The 22466-nt window shown below is 43.4% G+C and overlaps 1 long non-coding RNA gene across 1 annotated transcript in view; it reads right to left on the reverse strand.

Annotated features, from left to right (window-relative positions):
• Positions 1 to 1198: 1198 nt before the first annotated feature.
• Positions 1199 to 22466, reverse strand: part of LOC147677836 (uncharacterized) — a 114363-nt gene continuing 93095 nt past the window's right edge. Inside the window, exon 3 of the long non-coding RNA XR_015302458.1 lies at positions 1199 to 1451. This is a non-coding gene — a long non-coding RNA (uncharacterized LOC147677836). The remainder of the gene's footprint in view (positions 1452 to 22466) is intronic.

Genomic DNA, 22466 nt, shown 5'->3' on the forward strand with positions numbered 1-22466 from the left:
GGATTGTAACAAAGCCATACCATCGCTTCTTGCTTACAAGGTTTAGATTTAACCTTATACATCTTGTGTTGGGAGATCAACAACATTGGGGTAAGCCAGCTGATTCTCCACCATGTTCCTGCGACAACTTCTCGACACAAGACACCCTTCACCTTATTATGTTTTGTGACAAATTTGCGGTGGCACGAAATAAATTCTTGTTGCCCATATTACGAGAAGCGGGTTTCCTGCAGGTGAGGCCTGCACTACTGTATTTGCAATTACTGAACAATGTGCGAGTTATCTTCAGCGTAGCTAGTTTTCTGGTGGCTGCAGCCAGAGTTAAAAACAAAAGAACCCTACAGATAAATTGATCTAAACCACTTCCCCATAACCGCGGAACAGAATTTTTAAATATTTGTATTGTTTTAATAGTGGTTTTTAATTACAATAGGAGATATTTTGTATTAATTAACACCCCATGAACGTTGCAATATATAATCTGCATTGAATGTATGTACATAGATGTCTGTTTTTAAATGTATATATATTTTTACTTTGTATGTATGTAATGTTGCTTCTTTTATGATTTTAATTAATCGAATAAAGAGTTTTTGACTGACTGACTGACTGACTCACAATTTTTTAAACCACATACAGCTTTACTTTTGCTGTCTCCTCCCTAAAAGTGCCTCCAAATCAATGTAAGTAAAATACATTCTTCAGGTTTTTTTTAAACGTCCCTCTTTCTTGCTTCCAAATGTGTATGGTGTTTTACTTCCCTGTGCTCAAGGAGAAAACAGGCCTGTCTGGAAATGTGTGTGTACTGATAGAAATGTGTACTGGAAGTACCTATGGTTCAAGTACAAATGTCAATACTTATTAATACTTAGTGTGTTTAATAGACAGGACAACTATACTTTCCTGATAACTTGCATTGGTATAAAATGCATTTGGAAAAAAACCTATTAACAAGTCTAACAAAATAAATCAGGCATCTTCTGCTTACTTTGGGAATGTTGGAATGTGGGGATCCAGTGAAATATGGAGGTCATCTCCCTCAACATGCATCAATTAAGCACTACGTTTACAGCTTTAGGCATGTCACTTACAAATTATCGACATCATGTGTTTAAGTCTAATTCGTTTAACTGAATTGTGATTCTCCTATCACCATGACTAGAGAATCTGGATTTCATTAAAGACATGGAGGCTAATATTATGCAAATTTCTTTTAATGCAGTCCAAGCAGCCGCGTACATCATAAAGGAAAAAGGTTCCAGAATAGAACATCAAGAACATATAAAAGGCATCAGCACATAACAATTTGCCTCTTTTAAATGTGGTGTAGAATAGGATAAGTACAATAAAATTTTAAGAGCCCAAAGAATTCTTTAAACCATCATGAAACAAAAGAAAAACGATGAAAGATCCGATCCGAAGGTCAAAATCATGAAGTTATGAGAGATTATCTGAAAAAAAAGAGAAAGATATAAGTAGTTCAAGAAGAATAAACGCTAAAATAAGGAGGAAAACAATGTAATTAAATAAAGGTATAATAAAAAGCAAGCATTTATAAAATGAGAAAACTTCAAGTAAACAAGAAGAATACAATAAACACAAGTACATCAGATATAATACTCTAAAATATACATATACTGTATGCTTTAAATAACCAACCAAAGGAAAGGGTGGGAGGAATAATGTTAGCCTCCGTGCCTTTAATGAAATCCAGATTCTCTAGTCATGTTAATAGGAGAATTGCAATTTCATTACAAGACCGGAGGCTACCGTTATGCATGTTGGTAACTTTGTAAGACTTCAGCAGACATATGAGCGATTGTTTTACAATAAAGCTGTGCGAAACTCCTAGCATTAGACCAATCTGCAGCTTTAAGAATATCATCCAACTTACCACTAGACCAGAAGGATTTACTGGCCATAGCACCTCTGATCGCATGAACTTTAATGATTTTTAGATCGATACCTGCTAAATTCATAACAATTTTAACCTTGTGAGGTTTAACGAAGGGGATAAGTAACTGATTCATACCAGAAGGGCGAAGAGCATTCATTCTGCATTCGTACTCTTTCATACAGTCTACAACACAAAGTTTTTCGCATAGATCAAATAGTGGATAGACGATAGAATCGGACATAGTCTTAGTTCTTCTAAACAATTCGAAATTGACTCCAAACATGTTGTAGGATCTATTTGAGATTTCAAGAGCTTTAACATCAGAGACCCTACGACAAGATACTGAGCATAGCAGTGTAGCGAGCTTGATGGAGAGATTTTTCCTATTCAAATTAATATTTTAAGGACAGCTAGAGAAAAGATCAAGAATTAGTTTAACATCCCAGAGATATTGATATCTTGGTTTAGGAAGTCTCCTAAGTCTAATACTTTTGAGGACTCTACAAATAATGGTGTTTTTACCTACCGTTTTATCATTGACCAAAGCATGTCCTGCAGAAATAGCCGATCTATAACAATTGATAGATCTATAACTAAGACCCCTTTCGAATTGTTCCACAAGGAAATGAACTATGTCAATAATAGGTGCTTCCACTGAATCCAGATTCCTTTCCAAGCACTAACGTAACCAAACTTTCCAAATGTTGTTATACCGGTAGTGTGTACCAGGGGCCCACAACTCTCCAAAGAGAGTTGAAGCTGTTGAGGAAAGTCCTGAGAGATCATTGGATCTCCTGACACTCTCCAGGCAAGAAGGTTCAAATTCCCTGTTTGAAATAGCGGGTGAATTTGTCCGTCTACGTCTGTAAAAAGATCCGTGAGGGAAGGAATTAGGAAAGGAAGGTCATAAGTTAGCTCCAGTGTAGTGGGAAACCAAGCTTGGAATGGCCAAAAGGGAGTCTCTAGGACAATGGAACAGCGTTGATGCCTCACCTTCTGGAAGATTCTCTGGATCATGGCAATGGGGGAAAGGCGTACGCATTGGTCCCCTTCCGGCATTGGAGAAAGGCGTTAACCGCTAGAGCACCCGGGTTGGGCATCCAGCTGTAATAATTCTCCAATTGGAATGTCAGTCTGCTCGCAAAGAGATCTATTTGGAGAGGACCCCATATTTTGTTGAGAAAATTGAAAACAGATGATGAGCTTCCAGTCGCTGTTGGATATTTTCTTTGAGGGGAGTAGAAGAAGGCATTTTGTGGTATCCACAGTGAGACCCAAGAATTCCAGAGTCCTGGAGGGAGATAGTATTGACTTCTCTCTGTTTTTGATGAACCCCCGGCTTTCTAAAAGATCTATTACAGTCTTCAGGTCTTGAATGATTTGAGAATGGTCCTGGCATAAAATGAGGATATCGTCTAGGTATATGATGAGACGAATACTCTTTTCTCTTAAGGAAGAGGCGATTGATCTCATCACTTTGGTGAAACACCATGGGCCTGTGGAGAGGCTGAAAAGGAGTGCTTAGAACTGGAAGAGATGGTTTTCCAAATAAACTGAAGAAAGGGTTGATGAGCCTTGGCCATAGGAATGGAGCGTCTTTTAGGTCTAAATTGACTAGCCAGTCTCCTTCTAACAATAAGTCTCTCAGAAGATGGATGCCCTCCACCTTGAAGTGTCTGTAAACAATATATTTGTTGAGTTTCCTTAAGTTTATGATGGGCTTCCAACCCTTGTCCTTTTTCTCTATGAGGAAGAGTGTGCTTATAAATCTTAGCATGTACATAGGGACTTCTACAATTGCACCTTTCTGAAGCATGGAAGAAATCTCCTCCTCTATTTTTTTTCCTGATCTAGAGTGAGGGGATGTCTCTGGGAAAAGAAGTTTGTATAGGAATTTCTATAAAGTCTATTGTAAACCCTTTCACATTATTCAGAACCCATGAGTCATGAGTAATTAGTTTCCAATTGTAATAAAATAATTTTAGTCTGCCTCCCACCTTTGGGAAAAAAGAAGGGGATGGGGAAAGAATTGTTGTACTTACTTTGAGGGTTGATGTCACTCGATGCTCCTCGTGATCTGAAGCTTCTTGAGCGAAAGCCTCTTCCTCTTTGCGGATAAAATTGAGGGTGGTAACGCCTTCCGTCGTACCCTCTAGATATAGTGTAGGGGCTGCGGTTGAAGCGACCAGAAGAGAGGCCCCTTCTTCCGGTCCTGCCAAAAAGGTTATTGGTGTTAAAGACTCTCTTCATATTTTGATGGGCCTTGTCTAACAGCGTAAAGGTAGATATGTATTTACCCAGAGTCTTAAAAAGATCTTCACCAAAAAGTAAACCCTTGGGATTGAGGGAGGGCTCCTTGTCAGCCAGATCACTCAATTTAGGACTGATTCTGGTGAAAACCACCCTTCGCCTCTTGGAGTTGAGGCTGGCATTGGTGTTGCCCAATAAAACTAAGACCCTCTAGCTCAGTCCTCTAATTACTTCAGTGTCCAGGGGTGTGCTATTGATGTGGCTATCTTCAGCTGTATCGATGATCCTGGCTAAAGGACCCAGTATATCAAGGACCTGATCTTGACAACCTTTAAGGGATCTCTCCATTCCTTTCCTGAGATCCCTCCCGAGCTTAAAAAGATATTTGATTCGTTTGGGGTTAAGATTTGGGGTCTGGCAGTGTTGTGTTTTATCTAGGACCCCGATCAATATCATGACCTTATGCCCCTATACGGCTATAATCAATACATATCCCTATAATGGCATAATATTCAAAGCCATATTTTAGCAAGTCGCCTTTGCAGTCCATGACACAGCAGAAGTCACTTCCTTAGATTCCTAGATAGCACACCGAGTTCTTTCGACATACCAAACCTCCAGCAACCTGGGAAAGCCCCGCTTGCTTTGTTTTGATTTGTAATAGAACTCCTAACGAGCACTGTAAGAACGACCAGTTCTTAGTGACATCTTTATTGACGTCTTATGTCCAAAAACTTACGTCAAACTCGGCACCTTTCAGGTATAAATAATACCGACGTTGCCTTAAGCAAACACAGTGGTGGTGAATACTGGACCAGAACAGCTGTCCCCTTGCAGAAAGCCCAGCAGATGCGAGAAGTCCCCGGACGCTGCCCCTCCTCCTTGACGCGCTGAGAAAGACGCTGTCTTTTCTCCTGCCGAGAAAATCCAGCTCCGGCGTTTCCAGCCTACCCTTGCGGGTGACTGGAATATCGAGTCCTGAGAGGAGAAACCAGACCTCCTACATTCTATTCCAGAGGTACGGTGCTGACTAAACACTTAGAGAGAATTCTTGAAGCAAACCCTTGGCAAAACTAAACCTGCTACTTACTTACTCCCTCCCACGTTTTAGGCTTAGGTCAGGTACATTGGGGTAGGCGTAGTTAGAAGCACCAGTTGAGTACGTTAGCCAAATGTATATATGAATGTATATATTTTATTCATTTTAACCATCTTATGGCTAAGAAACCATACGCATGCTTTTACAGTATTATTTCGTGATACTCCTTTTACTGTATGCACTTTTTATAATAACAAGTCTTGCAATTGTGGCAATTCATTTCTCTTGCATGAGAAGGTAGACTGCTCAATAAATAATATCTTTTATTGAAAACACCCGTCTCTCTATTCTCTGCATAGTGGTGAAAGTAATTCTGCACAACTGACTGAGTGAAATAGCGGTCTATTGTTTCACACAACTCTAGAGATTGACTCCTATTCTGAGGAGCAAAGTTGTCATGTTAATGCGGTTGTTGGAAAACTGAATCCCTTCTTGTCTGAGCCAAAGAAGCTGATCACTTCCTATTCAGTGAAGAAAGTTACCAGTGACCTCTGAGCTAGCTGGTACAAACCCAATTAAGTCTAACATAGTCAGTAGAGAACTGGGAGACCGCACTCCTACGTCTACACTGCTGTTTATGTTATTCCAATGCGCAGGGCCTATAGGGAAAATAGGAACTACACTACAGCAGGCTTTGTCATCAATGGAGGGCCTGAAGCATTCACCTCTTAGTAAATTTAGAGTATCTCTCTCCAAAGGGTTCCTTAACCATTTTTATGAATTTGCTCAAGTGTTTTTGGGGAACCCATTCTGAGCTCCTAGGGTGTTTTATATTAAGGGGAGAAAACATTTCTTCGCCTAATGGGTCTACAATACTGTCCTTAAAAGGTTGAGAATTAAACTCGTGATCATCCTCATCTAAGTCCAAGACATATTCATCAGGAAAATCAGAGGCATCATCGTCTTGAAAATCATTGTCTCCCAATTGGAGGTCATTAAGTTGAGAACTTCGATATTTTGTGCCGCTAGGGACACCCAGATATTTTGTGCCGCTGAGGACACCATTATGAGTTGTGCCGCCAAGTACACCCGATGTATTTGAGGTGTGGAGACCTCCCATAAACGTTGAGGTGCTTGGACCTCCCATAGTGCTCTTGGGGTTATAATCAATATTCTTAATCTTTTTAAGTCTTTTTCCCCTTACTTTGATGAGATCATCAGTAGGTAGGGTATGTTGGTCCTCAATAATATCATTCTTCTCAGAGGGGAGTGATCTCTTTGATGCCATGACTTTAGATAATGTTTCCAACGTACAAGATCTCATTTCATTATGGATCATGCTTTTGAATGCTTCATTATCCATGCTAGCTACCGCTAGCCTCATCCGAGTCTATATCAGACATAGTATAGAAGTCAAAGAAATAGATATAAAAAGGTAATAGGTTTATATCCCTTTTTTGTTTATATGTTTTTTGAATTAATAAGTATCTCCTCTATTTTTTTTTAATATTATTAAAAAATTAAAATAGAACAAACATGAAAAGGGGGGAGAGAGTAAGGTGCACCAAGGTGGGGGAGTCAGAGGAAGAGAGCCACAAAATAAAGCTATGGCAAAAGGCGAATTAAAGTGCTAAAAAGCGTTAAAATGAAAAATGGTTAATTGCAGCCAGAAACGGGCGTTCGATACACTGCCAGCTGATCGGGGGGCCGAGCAACTGTCGATGTGCCCGAGTGCAATTAGCTTGAGCTCGTTGCTAGGGAACGAGCACTGCATTGCCGAGAAATGAGGAAAGCACCTTGGCAACGCAGCGACACTACGAGCGCGCTGGCAAGGTTCTTTCCTCAAAAGGCACTCTCCGAAAATACAGAGACGTCGCAGGGGGACGCCCAGCCTCGTGGTGCGACCCCTAAGGAAGGCGAAATTGGAAAGCTGAGACGGGTAAGGTGAGAGCCCGTATTCAGGGCCCGCTAGCAATTCAGAAGCGCGAGAGCATACGCACGTTGCCAAAACTAGGTGATCAAGGCCAAACTCACATCGCAGGTTAGAACCAATTGCAAAGCAAAAAGCAAGCTGAGACAGCAGTAGAAGAAAAGAGTGGGGAAAGGAAGCAAGGTCAGAGGCCAATCTCCGTAAATTGGAGATCGGGTTGACCGGGCTAGGCAAGGAGGGTGGGAAGTGGGGTAAAAGCCAGAGGGAGTTAGGAAAGGTAGTCCATAAACAAGTTAAGGCATAATTAGGAAATCAATAACAGAAGGCATTATTAAGAAAGCAGTAAAAATGTAAGGAACCTATCTGCTTGGAGCCTTTTAGATGTTCCTAATGTTCTATTTTGAAACCTTTTTACTTTATGATGTATGCGGCTGCTTGGACTGCATTAAAAGAAATATGTATAATGGTAGCCTCATGTCTCGTAATGAAATCCAACAGACCCTTCAACATTAAATGCATTAAAGTGCTTGGTGCGCGGCTCCCCTGGCTAGGCTTGACGGCTCCCCAGGGAGCCACGATACACAGTTTGGGAACCACTGGGTTGGAGAACTGGCACTGAGGTCTGGTTAGCAGGCCGCACTGCTCTTTCAGCCATCGATAAACTTGCAGCATCAGGCCAAAAATGTGAGTAGTGAGCATGCAAAAAGGGAAATTTCCCCCCACCCACCAGATAAACAGTGATGAGTGACTAACTGTTACTCATTGTGCCTCTCATCATCTACTTGGAAGAACCTGGAAAGGCCATCTGCATTCGCATGGTCAGTCCCAAGTCTGTTTTCCATTGTAAAGTCATACCCTGTAGAGAGATATACCATCTGAGCAGTGTGAAAGTTTCTCTTCTCATCTGCATCAACCAGCTGAGAGGCCAGTGGCCAGTTTAAACTCTGAAGTGAGTCTCAAACTTGTACGATCTCAGCTTCTTCAGGAATCAGACCACAGCAAAGGATTCCCTCTCAGTGGCACGCCAATATTGCTCTCTGGGGAGGAGTCACCTGCTGACAAAGGCATCTGATTGATCCTGACCCTGGTCATTCAGCTGTGACAGTACTGCACCAATCCCATGTTCTGAAGCATCAGTTTGGACAGCATAATGCTTGCTAAAGTCATTTGCCTTCCGGACAGGTGCTGAACACAAAGCTTCCTTACGGGTATCAAAGGCCTTCTGACATTGATCAGACCATATGACTTTCCTTGTCTGCTTTTTGGAAGTTAACTCTGTCAATGGAGCCACTATGGTACCATACCCTTTCACAAATCTTGTGTAATACCCAGTCAGTCCAAGAATGGCACTGAATGGGTCAGTGTCCTAAGAGCTTCCCATGCCAGAATTGCCTGGATCTTGGGTTGGTGAGGTTGTACATGGCCTCCACCCACTTAGTGACCTTTTGGTACTGTCACTATGGAGGAAGTTCTCTCGATTTTGAGGACCATGAAGAGTGGCTCCCCGAAAGACCCGGCACCTATTAAATACCTAAAACAGGTCGCCTCTACCATCGGCGGCCCAGTGACGGACCTTATAAACTTGTCCCTCACTCAAGGTGTAGTACCCCCCAGTTGGAAAGGGGCGGTTGTTAAGGCTCTTTTAAAGAAGCCTAACTTGGACCCCGCCGACCTCGCCAACTTTAGGCCTATCTCCCTGCTGCCGGGCCTTAGTAAGGTTGCTGAGAAGTTGGTGAACAGCCGCCTGTCGGACTTCTTGGAGGCCAACTCCCTCCTATGCGATTCCCAAACGGGTTTCCGTCCCGGTCAGGGGACCGACACCGCCCTGCTGGCGGTTGTGGAGAATGCTAGGAGCATTTTGGATTCGGGGGGGATCAGTGGCAGTGATCCTCCTGGACCTCAGTGCTGCTTTCGACACCGTGGACCATCAGGTGCTTCTCCAATGGCTGGCGGGGGTGGGGATCACCGGTTCGGCCCTCAAGTGGTTTGCTTCCTTCTTGGAAGGACGTATATTTGAGGTGTGGGAAGGCCATGAAAAATCATCTTCAATCCCTCTCCAGTGTGGTGTGCCACAGGGCTCCTCATTGAGCCCTACTTTATTCAACGTCTACATGGCCCCCCTGGAGAGTGTGGTACTGTCGCTGGGTATTAAAATCATCAGTTATGCTGATGATACTCAGTTGGTGGTAGGCCTCTCCCAGTCGGCTCACCATCCTGACCGGCTGCAATCGTGTTTGGAGAAGATCTACACATGGATGTGCAGCTCAGCACTGAAGCTCAACGGCTCCAAGACGGAGCTGATGCTGCTGGGAAACTCCTCTCCATCTTTGTCCCCCAGCAGCTGGCCCGATTGCCTTGGACCTGTACCCACCCCCAAGCAGGAGATTAAGAGCCTGGGGGTTTGGCTTGAGCAGGAACTGTCGTTTAAAACCCATGCTAAAATGACTGCTGGCGTGTGTTTTGGCCTGCTCCGCTCGGCTCGGAAGATTCTACCTCTGCTCCCAGCGGCCACCAGGAGACTTCTCATCCAGGGGCTTATCTCGCGGCTGGACTTCAGCAACGCGTTGTTCCTGGGGGCTCCAGAATCTACCATGAACAAACTGCAGCAAGTGCAGAATGCGGCCGCCAGGCTCCTGACGGGTCTCCCCAGGCATCAGTCTGCTCGCCCTGCGCTGAAGGCGCTGCATTGGCTCCCTGTGAGGGACAGGGTGAAGTTCAAGTCACTTTGTATCGCTCATAAAGTCCTGCAGGGGGTAGGCCCACCTATTCTGGGGGAGATGGTTCAGCCCTATAAGGCCCCCGCTCTCTCCGTTCTGACCACCAACATCTTTTGCAGGTAGGGAGGGTGAAGAAGGCAAGAACGGGTGGCAGAAGGTTTTTGATAAATGTGGCCACCTTGTGGAACTCTCTTCCCCTACATCTACGTTCGGAAGCTAGTCTTCTTCGGTTCCGCAAATTTTTAAAAACCTTTTTGTTCTCTGCTTAACCCCCGCATTACTCTGGTAGTTTCATTCTCTGGTGAGCGCTGGGATGCCTAATGGTAACCAGGCGCTATATAAAACTCAGAAAAAAAACAAAAAAAAAAACCTAGTACACTACAATCCCTTGCCCTATCTGGCACTTACTTGCCTTGATAGGCATCCCTGCCTGTTGAAGGGCTTGAACCACTTCCCTGAGGTGGATCAGGTGATCTTCCCAGGTGGAACTAAAGACAGAAATATCATCCAGATACGCTGCACTTAAGTTTTCCAAACCTAAAGTCACTCTGTTCACCAACCTCTGGAAGGTGGCAGGTGCATGTTTGAATCCAAAGGGCATCGCCTTGAATTGACAGTGGCCTTCCGGAGTTGAAAAGGCAGACCTCTCTTTGGCTGCTGGTGTGGGGGATGTCTGCCAATAACCTGAAGTTCGGTCAAAGGTGCTCAGAAATCTTGCAGCCCCCAACTTATCTATGTGCTCATTTGATCTTGGAATGGGGTGAGTATTAGTCTTGGTGACTGCATTCAAGCCTCTGTAGTCCACAAAGAATCTCCTTTCTAGCTTTCCTCCTTTGGAACTAGGCTTAGGCACCAGGGCAACTGGGCAAGCCCATGGGCTGCTAGAGAGCTCAATCACCCCCCAATCCTAGTATCTTTTTAACCTCTGCTTTGATGCTAGCTTTGACCTGGTCTGACAATTTGTATATTTCGCTTTTGACATACCAACTGTCACTGCTTTCCACTTCATGGGTACACCATATTGTCAAACCTGGGGGTCAAGGAAAAGAGATCTGCAAAATGATTGAGAAAGTTGTTGCAGTCCCTTTTGCTGTTGTCTTGTTAAAGTAGAAGAGAGAACTACTCCCTTCACTGATCCATCCTTGACATTAGTAGGCAGTAGGCCAGGAAGAGGCTCACACTTCTCTTCCCCTCCATCTGTCACCTTGAGCATAGTGATATCTGCTCTGTCATCATGGCGCTTGAGCCTATTCACATGTATCGCCCTATGAGGATTCCCAAATCAACCAGATATGTGAATTCATCCTTCTTCTCTAAGATAGAGTAAGGCCCAATCCACTTATCTTGGCAGGCCCTGTGTGCTACAGGCTTTAGGACCCACACTGGTTGTCCAGGTTGGTACTTAACCATGGAAGACTTCTGGTCATACAGGTGCTTGACAAGCCCCTGAGTGCCTCCATGTTTCTATTTGTTTTCCTCATATATTCAGCCATTCTTCATTGAAGGCCTAGTACATAGTCCAGAATGTCTTGTTTGGGCTCTGAGAGGTCTCTCTCAACCTACTCTCACCAAACTCAAAGGACCTCTTATAGGGTGCCCGAATAGTAGTTCCAATGGACTGAAACCTACTGTGATGCTTGACACGAATGTTGCCTCAGAGGTACCAGGAAGGTGATGCTCTTTCCATTGCCTCCCCTAACTGGTTCACCACCTGCCAGAATGATATTACTAAGCAAGGATAGTGATGCCCGTCAAGGGAAAACAGGGAGACAAAACAAGGAAAGTGGGGAGGGAAAAACACAGGTTTCTTTATACACAGGAGGAGTAACTGTTATTCCTGGGGAGCCACCAAATCTCTGAATACTGGAGTCCTATGTGAATACACAGAACAATGGTTAGTGTAGTAATAGATTAGTGTAGTAAGAAAGGTAAGAATTGTGAGAAAGTTACATACGGGGCTGAGATTAGAGAGCTGGCAACATGTACATAGGGTTGTAAGGTCTGGTGGTCAGGAATGGGAGTTTTCTGTATATCCTGCAATATATTGTAAAGTGAGTGTCCTTACTATCTGTGTTACACAGGTAAATGAGGAGAATACAATATTCAGCCTACCTGTGTATGGGCTTAAAGAAAACCTCAAAGACTGGAACTAGAATCAACACTCCTCTAGTTCCAGGTAAACTATAACTAAGCGCCGGGACTAGTATCAATGCTCCACTAGTCCCGACAAGTATCAGGGGGAAGAACACCGTCTTCCAAATCCACCTTAAGTCTAACATGCACCGTGTGGAAAAATAAGAACTCCAACTAAACTGCAAAAACAAACATAGCCAATCCCTTAGAAGCTCAAGGAACTGCTGCTGATGCTTTATAGACAATGCGAAATACTCGTGAGTAATACTACACAACCGCACCTCTCGCTATATGGAAAGATGCGTACAACATCGATTTCAAATCGCTAGACAGTACTTGCCAGGAGACGACCCGACGACCGCCGAAGTCCCGACGGATCCCGCTGCTCGCCACCACCGTGACCCGGACACAAACCACAATTGACCTCAGAACTGGAACGGAACGCGCTCGCCCGCCCGCTGCTCGCCACCACCGTGACCCGGACACAAACCACAATTGACCTCAGAACTGGAACGGAATGCGAAGCGTTCAATGTAGGGAAGGGAGTGGTTAAATGCCGGGAATGATGCATCTGCGCATGCTCGGCTCTTCGCGCATGCGCCTTGATCTTGCCAACCAACTGGAGGTGAGGATTGCCAACCACGTCCTCGAACGCAAGCACAACAGTACACCCCTCCTACTCCTCCACCAATAGGTTTGGGTTTGTTGGGATAGCGTCGATGGAAAAGGCGTAACAATCTGGGAGCATGTATCTGACTCGCAGGTTCCCAACTACGTTCTTCAATACCATACCCTTTCCAATGTATCAAGTATTGCAATCTGCCTCTGCAACGTCTAGAATCAATGATCCTTTCAACTTCATACTCTTCTTCTGAATCCACTATCACCGGACTCGGTATAGGTAGGAGGCGTGTACCAGGCTCAACGGGTTTGAGGAGGGATACATGGAATACTGGGTGTATTCTCATTGATGGAGGCAGGTCTAGTTGTAATGCTACAGGATTAATGACCTTTGCAACCTGAAAAGGCCCTATAAAATTAGGTTTAAATTTACAGGAACCACGCAAAGCAATATGTCTGGTAGATAGCCACACTTTATCCCCTGACTGATAAGCAGGTTCTGGTGTTCTATGTGCATCTGCTCCTTTCTTATAAGCCACCTTTGCCTTGTCCAGATTGTCCTGTATGGAAGTATGAACTGTCTGCAAATGTTGAACCAAAGAGGTGACTGATGGAGTGTTACATGTAACTGACAGAGGAATGGGTAAGACTCTGGGATGGAAACTATGAGATCCATAAAAGGGAGTAAACAATGTAGAGAAGTGAAGGCTGTTATTGTACGATAGTTCTGCTAACCAGATCATTTCATCCCAATCTTGATTCGTCTGAAGGGACTGACATCTCACGAACTGTTCCAGGCTTTGATTGACCCGTTCAGTTTGTCCATCAGTCTGAGGATGATGGCTAGAGGACAACCGAACGTCAATCTGTAGCAAAGTACACAATTGCCTCCAGAATTTGGAAACAAAGTGTGCACACCCCTGTCCGTGATAAGAACATAAGGAATGCCGTGTAGTCTGATAATGTTATGTAGAAAAACTTGTGCCAGCGTGACTGATGTAGGGAGACTAGACAGAGGTATAAAATGAGCTAATTTAGTGAATAGGTCTACCACTACTAATACTGTGGTGTTTCCATTCTTAGTGCGTGGCAATTCAACAATGAAGTCCATTGACACAGTGTGCCAAGGGCCTGGTGGAGAGGGAATAGGACATAAAAGTCCTACAGGTTTGATGTGAGAGGCCTTGCCTTGGGCACAGACAGCGCAGGTTTTGACATAGTGTTGTACATCCCGATTCAGGGTTGGCCACCAACAATAGCGTTTCACCAATTCAATAGTCTTCTTATACCCTGGATGACCTGCAACACCTTGTGCATGGCACCAATTCATAACCGTCTGTCTTTGTTGGACTTCAGGTAAGTATAATCCATTATGTACATATTTTAACCCTTGTTTTGTTTGAGTATCCTGAGTCTGGAGAAAGGCATTAGCTTCTGGCCTCTGTTGTGCGTTAGCTACTTCCTTCAGGAATTGTTCTTCCGTGAAGGTACCTCCAATTATCTTGTTGGTGTCAATAATGGAGGGAGGATGTTCATCTATCGGGGGACTTTCATAACCCAAACGGGACAAAGCATCCGCTTTACCGTTTTTCCTTCCTGCTCTAAAATGGATTTCAAAATCATAGCCACCAAAGAACTGAGTCCATCGCAGTTGCCTCATGGACAAAGCTTTAGTGGTTTTGAGATACTGTAAGTTGCGATGGTCTGTTATTATGGTGACTGTGTATCTGGTACCCAATAGAAAATTGCCTCCATTCCTCCAGTACCTTCTTTATTGCAAGCAACTCTCTTTCTCCAATGGCATAATTGATTTCTGCTGGAGTGAGCTTATGAGAATAATAGGCTACAGGATGTAATTCTCCTGTCTCTGGGTGGGCTTGAAATAACACTCCTCCTACTGCCACTTGGGACGCATCAACCTCCACTACAAAGGGGCTCTGTTGGTCGGGATGTCTAAGTATAGGGGCCATAGTAAAAGCTTTTTTCAAGGTCTGAAAAGAATGCTCAGCTTCGGAGGACCATACAAAAGGCGTATCTTTTCTCAGAAGTTTGGTGATGGGTGTTACAATCTCTGAGAAATGCTCTATAAAACGCCTATAAAAATTGGCGAAAGCCAAGGAACCGTTGTATCTCCTTAATTGAAGCGGGAGACGGCCATTGAATAACAGCCTGTACCTTGTGCGGATCCATTTGCAGTCCCTGGGATGACAATATATACCCCAAAAAGGCAACTTTGGACCTGTGGAAAAAACATTTGTCCAATTTACAGAACAGGTAATTATCCTTTAGTTTCTGTAACACAGCTTGAACATGACCCGCATGTTCCTCCAATGTAGCTGAATAGATAAGGAGATCATCTATATATGCGATGGCACATTTATCTAGCAGTTCTTTCAGCACATCATTTATGAAATACTGGAAAGCGGAAGGCGCATTACAGAGCCCAAAGGGCATCACCAAATATTCGAACAATCCGAACTTGGTGCAGAACGCCGTTTTCCACTCATCTCCTTCTCTCACTCTCACAAGATGATATGCCCCTCTTAGATCAAGCTTGGTAAAATACTTAGCGGTCTTGACCTGATCCAGGAGAGAGGAGATGAGTGGCAACGGATATCTGTTTTTGATGGTTACTGCATTAAGGGAACGGTAATCTATGCAGCAACGCAAACCACCCTCACGTTTAGGGATAAAAAAGAGAGCTGATGAATCGGGGGACCTAGAGACTCTGATGAACCCAAGATCCAGCATTTTATCCAAATATTCTCTTAGGTAAATGTTTTCCTTCTCTGTCAATGCATATACTCTGCTAGTCGGAATACGAGCCCCTGCTTGTAGGTCAATTCTACAGTCGTATACCCTATGAGGGGGTAGACTGGTGGCTTCCTTGGCATCAAAGTTCGATTAATACATGTGATAGACCTCTGGTAAACTCGCATCAGGTTGTTCCACATCTTCTTCCGTCTCAATAACTACTGCCTCATGGTCTACTGGATCTATCAGGGGTTCACTGGCTGTAGTTTCTAATACTGTGGTATTTATACTGGACAGCGTAGAGGCAATGGGTTGCTTGTGTGTATGGCAATATACAGAATCGAATAATATCCGTTCTGTCTGCCAATCTATGGTTGGGTTATGGAGTCTTAACCAGGGAAGTCCTAACACCACCGGGAATTGCGGGGATTGAATGATATCAAAGCTAAGAGATTCCCAATGGGTGTCAGCTATGACAACTTCTAACGTCTCTGTGGTATGTGTTATGGGGCCGGATTTCAAAGAACTCCCATCAATGGTATATACCTCTTCCATAATTTTCTTTGGTATGTAGGAAAAGTGGTTCTCTTGTGCCCAATTACCATCCATAAAGTTACCGGAAGCTCCGGAATCAATCATTATTGAGACTTCTAATCGGTGAGTATTGCTTTGCAGCAAAGAAGGTACAAAAAAGTGACTCTGTGAATGTGAAAAGGAGGAGACTATTGATCCTGAATGACCCGATGCCTTAGTCTCTCTTGGCTTCGGGTCCTCTAGTTTTCCGACTGTCTCTTTTGTTTAGGCTTAACGGGGCATTCCCTCAGGAAATGCCCAGCTTTGCCACAATACAAACATAGTTTAAGATTCCTTCTGCGTTGTCTTTCTGCTTCACTGAGGGGTCCCTTAATGCTCCTAATCTGCATAGGTTCTGTGGTTTCTACACTCCCTTCAGTCTCAGTCTTGCTGTCTTTGAAAGGTATCCTATTGAAATCACTCCTAGTTTTATCCTTCCTTCTTTCTCCTAACCGATGATCCAGTTTTACTACTAGATCAATTAGCTCTGGGCATGTATCCGGGGGGTCAACAACATGAGCTAATGCGTCTTTTAATTCATCACGCAGCCCCTTATAAAATAAGGTGCTGCGCTTCTCCCGAGGCCATTCAGCTTCTGCCACTAAACGGTGAAAAGTGGATATGTATGTAGCTAGATCTTTAGAACCTTGTTTGAGTGTCAAAAGCTCAGTATCAGCTGCATGGGTGAATGTTTGTTTGTCGAATAATTTCCGCAATTCTCTCTTGAACGCGTTATAGTCAAGAAGCAGGGGATCATCTCTCTCGATTAGGGGTATGGCCCAATTCGCCGCAGAACCTCCTAAATATGAAAGGACGAAAGCCACCTTAGCTTCATCTGTAGGAAAACAAGTAGCTTTACACATGAAATGTAATTGGCACTGACTAATGAATGCCGCGCATTTGGCTGGGTCTCCATTGAATCTTTCTGGGGGAGCCAAGGGTATAGGGGGAGGTGGAGTGACCACTTTTATAACAGGAGTCTGTGAGCCTGTAGCACCCGCCCCACCATCTATATCCATTCTATCTAATCTATCGGCCAATGATTAAGTCTCCCTCTGGAGATTACCCATCATGTTTGCCAGGTCGCCTAAAGTCACCTCCATGGTACTTGGGCGGCAAATAAATAAAGGCTTCGCGTTCTGTGATGCTTGACACGAATGTTGCCTCAGAAGTACCAGGAAGGTGATGCTCTTTCCACTGCCTCACCTAACTGGTTCACCACCTGCCAGAATGATATCACTGAGCAAGGATAGTGATGCCCGTCAAGGGAAAACCGGGAGGCAAAACAAGGAAAGTGGGGGAAAAAAAACCACAGGTTTCTTTATACACAGAAGAAGTAACTGTTATTCCTGGGGAGCCACCAAATCTCTGAATACTGGAGTCCTATGTGAATACAAAGAACAATGGTTAGTGTAGTAATAGATGAGTGTAGTAAGAAAGGTAAGAATTGTGAGAAAGTTACATACGGGGCTGAGATGAGAGAGCTGGCAACATGTAAATAGGGTTGTAAGGTCTGGTGGTCAGGAATGGGAGTTTTCTGTATATCCTGCAATATATTGTAAAGTGAGTGTCCTTACTATCTGTGCTACACAGGTAAATGAGGAGAATACAACATTCAGCCTACCTGTGTATGGGCTTAAAGAAAACCTCAAAGACTGGAACTAGAATCAACACTCCTCTAGTACCAGGTAAACTATAAGTAAGTGCCGGGACTAGTATCAATGCTCCACTAGTCCCGACAAGTATCCAGGGAAGAACACCATCTTCCAAATCCACCTTAAGTCTAACACGCACCGCGTGGAAAAATAAGAACTCCAACTAAACTGCAAAAACAAACTGATAGCCAATCCCTTAGAAGCTCAGGGAACTGCTGCGATGCTTTATAGACAATGCGAAATACTCGTGAGTAATACTACACAACCGCACCTCTCGCTATATGGAAAGATGCGTACAACATCGATTTCAAGTCGCTAGACAGTACTTGCCAGGAGACGACCCGACGAACGCCAGTCCCGACGGATCCCGCTGCTCGCCACCACCGTGACCCGGACACAAACCACAATTGACCTCAGAACCGGAACGGAACGCGAATCGTTCAATGTAGGGAAGGGAGTGGTTAAATGCCGGGAATGATGCATCTGCGCATGCTCGGCTCTTCGCGCATGCGGCTTGATCTTGCCAACCAACTGGAGGTGAGGATTGCCAACCACGTCCTCAAACGCAAGCACGACACCTATTCCTTTCTGAAGGACCTCCATGGAAGGAAACATCAGGCATGGTAGGAGAACATCCCATCTCCTTCTGAGTTTCTCAGGTAATCCCAAAATCATGCCCTTCATGGACTTGTTGAACCTTTCTACAAGACCAATTCTTGGGAATTGTAGGGGAAAGTGAACTTAGAAGTCACTCCACACTCATCCCCAGCCGCAGTCCGTGCAGGTAAAACTGGTGGGGCCGAGTAAGGGGGGATTTCAAGGGAAAATGAAATAAATAATGTCATTTCCCTCAGCATCATCCCTCCAAATACCCCTCACCCGGCCCCACCGCTGTTACCTGCACGGACGGCGGCTGCTCCTCCCACATTGCTTTCAAATAGCCAGACATGAAATTTGTGTCTTTATCTGAGGTGACCTCCTTGGGGAATCCAACCCTGTTGAAGATGCCATGTAGGGCTCTAGCTACTGCAGGAGCAGTAACTGTCCTAAAGGGAATTGCTTCAGGGTATCAGGTGGCATGGTCCATTACCACCAAAATGAACATGTTGCCTGAGGCAGTAGATAGGGGGTCTGGGGGACCAATAATGCAAATCCCTACCCTCTCATATGGGATCCCTACCACAGACAGTAGTATGGCTTGCCACCTGCCTTGCCACTGGCTTGACAGGTGACATAGGAGTGACAAAACTGTTTTACCTTTTCTGACATCTGAGGCCAATAAAAGTGATTGACCAGCCTTTCCCAGGCCTTGGTCTGCCCCAGATGTCCAGCTAAGGGGATGTCATTGGCTAGGTTAAGGAGGAATTCTCTGTACTGTTGGGGAGTCACCACTCTCCTGGTTGACCCTGGTGTTGAGTCCCTTGCCTTACTGTACAAGATTCCCTCCTCCCATTACACCTTAGGGGTTACAGTGACATCACATTCCTCCTATTTGACAGCCACCGGTCTCAGGCCTTCAAGGAGTGGGACAAGTCTTTTGCCACGGGCTCAAGTCCTCTCTGGAGGGATCCCTGCTCCTTGTGTAGTGTAGTTCCCATATTCCCAATAGGCTCTGCGCATTGGAATAATATATCCTATAGATGTGACGTAGGACTTATGTCTACTAGGTCTCTATCGAATATATTAAACTTAATTGTGAGTGCCAGCTAGCTCAGAGGTCACTAGAAACTTTCTCGAATTCACAAGAAGGGATTTAGTTTCTGACAACTGCATAAACATGACAACTTTGTTTCCCAAGATAAAACTGATCTTCAGAGTCGTGGAAACAATAGATAGATATTTTACTCAGTCATTCGTGCATGCTTCATTTCATCAGAGGTGCAGAGAAATAGAGAGTCGGGCGTTTTCAATAAAAAGATTTATTGAACAGTCTTCTTTCTAATGCAAGTAAAGTGAACTGCTACAATCGTAATACTGGCTGTGAAGTATAATGCGTACAGCAAGAAGAGTATTATAAAATAATACTGTAAAAGCATGGTATGGTTTCTAGACCATAGATAAATACATACATAAAATAACAAAGGCTAAAATGTACTCAACTGGTGCTTCTAAAATACGGCTACCCCGATGTACCTAACTTAAGTCTAGTAGGAGGCAAAAAGTAAGTGAGGTGTAGCATAAATTTAGTATTCTTTGCCAAGAATCTATCCAAGATTTCTCTTAGGGTCTAACAAGCTCCGTACCTTGGTTTAGAATGAAGGAGGTCTGGTATCTCTGTCTCGGGACTCAATTTCCCAACAACCCGCAAGGGTAGCTTGGAAACACTGGAGCTGGATTTCTCGGCAGGAGAAAAGACAGCGTCTCCCTCAGTGCGTCTGCTGGAGGGTCGGCTTCCTTCGGCACTTGCTGTAGCAGGATGCGTCGGGTAAGTAGATAGTCGAACTGCTCCAAACCAGTGTGTGTTTGCTAAGGCAAATGTGGGCACATTTATACCTTGAAGGTGCTGAAATTGACGTAAAGGTGGACATAATAACTTCATCAAAGAGTCTCAGTTCTTTGAAAACTCCATGAGTTCTTGGATAAATCAATATTCAAGCAAGGGGAAGTCCCTAGCTGCTGAAGCCGAGTTTTCCATGAAATCGTTGGGGATTTTCAGAACTGGTGGAAGTAGCCATGTCGTATTTGGACTGCTTGAGCTATGTCTAAATATGGTTATGATTTCTATGCCTATATATGGACATGGTGATTTATACCTATATAAGGGCATGAATCAGGAAAATTACACTAGGGTCCTAAAATGGTCTACAACACCCACTCCACTTTATTATGTTCGACATTACTAAATGTGAGCCTTAAAACATATCTAAAGCATGTGTTTACAATCCCACCCAAAAATACATAAAAATGCATTTGAAATGGTTGTACACGAATAAGTGAGCATTTATACTGAACGTATTTGAAAAGCAATGATTTCATTTCAATCATGTAGCATGTTGTTAGTATTGCTAACTGAATGAATCATAAAATGTACATATATGAAATGGCTCTATATACAGAAAAAAGGAGGAGACCATCCCATAGCAGATAATATAAACTGTTTTGGTTTCTTGATAAGGTCAATATTGTTTCTTGGAAGTGTTCAAAGAATTCTAGTTCTATAAGAATAGTTCTACTTTAAGCAGATTGCTTGGTGCCAAAGTTTATTTTTGAAAAAAAGTCAAATCAAATCGTAGAAAACAAGAGTTCCAAAGCTAGAAGTGTTTGTTTTGAAAAACAAAGGTCAAACTCAAAGCTAATAGAACGCTGTGTGATAACTTTAAAAGTTATTCTCGGTGTCAGGAGAAAACATTAAATCGTCTAGGCTGGCAAAGAAATCGTCTACCACAGTAGATGAAAGTTGAACCACTTCATTAAGTAGATCAATTGTACACAGATGAGAAGCATCGCCGTCAGCATCAGCCATGTTAGCAATGTTCGCAGTAGATGGTACCTGTGTGCCTGTTGGTCCGCGTACCTCACCAAGGCACAGTTTTCCTACACTGTAAGTTGTTATTATCCCTGGATGTTGTCTCTGGACATATCTTGGATCTGGCCTAGTTACTGTAAACCCATGTGTCTTGTTCAGGAATCTATCTTGATAGTTATTCGTGTCTGTGGGCCAGATTAACCATTTTTTCCAATCAGGATTAGTTTTGTTTTGTTGTAAAATGTAATTTACGTCTACCTCCTCATCTGTAGTTCTATTACTAACAGGTGTGGGCTTAGGTATGGACGGTTTGTTTAAATCTTTTATCTTAGCCAGGCCAAGACAAGATGTCTGTTGAACAGTTTCATTTAAGAACATTATTTGTTCTGGGATGATGCAGGCTCTGAATAATGCTTCTAAACCTTGTACCTGCCAGTCTTTTGTGCCCCAGACAGTTTTTGTCTCAATGTTGTCTTTCCAAAAGTCAAAACCTAATGTGGAAAATCGAGCATAAAAGGCCGCAGAATAAATTTGCTTAGTATTAGTTAACATACTTTTCATGCCTGTCTTATTAACATTTTTAAAGTAAAAAGTTTCTGGATTTGAGACATTAAAACCTGTAAAGAATGGACATTTTTTATAAAATGTTTTAGAGCTACCTTTTGGTGGCGTTGGACAATGTTCCCATTGATTATAAGTTAAAACATTTCTGGGGTTTGCAGATTTGTGCAAATAATGGTGACCAAAATGATTAAAACAATACATTTCTTCATAATTTGATGAACCATCTAAGTATTCATGTTTTGCAAATTTTGCTGACTTTTCTAACCCTGCCAACATGTTATTAACAGTCTCAAATTTCCAATCATCAGAAAATGTACTCGGCGAAACAAAATCACTCAAGGAAACCTTAAATTGGTGTGGACTCTTCAACAGCTCTACAGGACCATAGATGTCATAATCAGTTCTATCCCAAGCTATACCACCAGGTAGAGGAACGGCTGTGATGTTTACTGATGACAGGTCTCTTTGCTCACGATGAGATGATTTGTGTGGTTTCAGGAGCAAGTTGATGTTCATACTTGCTATGTCCATTTTAGTATATTTTCCATCTATCAGCGTTCCCAAACTTGAAACAAGAATGAGCCAAAGTAGGAGAAAAAGTACACCTAACACAATCCAAAATTCAACCTAGGTGAAACCATATATGTATTTGCAAGCTGGTGAAAAAGTTCTTTTACTTGTTCCTTGAAAGTTTTGTTTGTTGGCGTTGTTTCAGGCTCTCTGGGATCCTCAAAAAAGGTATCAAAGTTGGTGAAATAGCCAGAGGCAGTTCTGTCAATTGTTGGTATTGCATCTGGATTATTTGAAATCGCTGGAGCTACTTGTTCCCTTGACATGTTAGTATAGTCAGATGCTACATCATTGTAG

Source organism: Lissotriton vulgaris, chromosome 12 (genome assembly GCF_964263255.1).
Source record: "Lissotriton vulgaris chromosome 12, aLisVul1.2, whole genome shotgun sequence".
NCBI classification, from domain to species: domain Eukaryota; kingdom Metazoa; phylum Chordata; class Amphibia; order Caudata; family Salamandridae; genus Lissotriton; species Lissotriton vulgaris.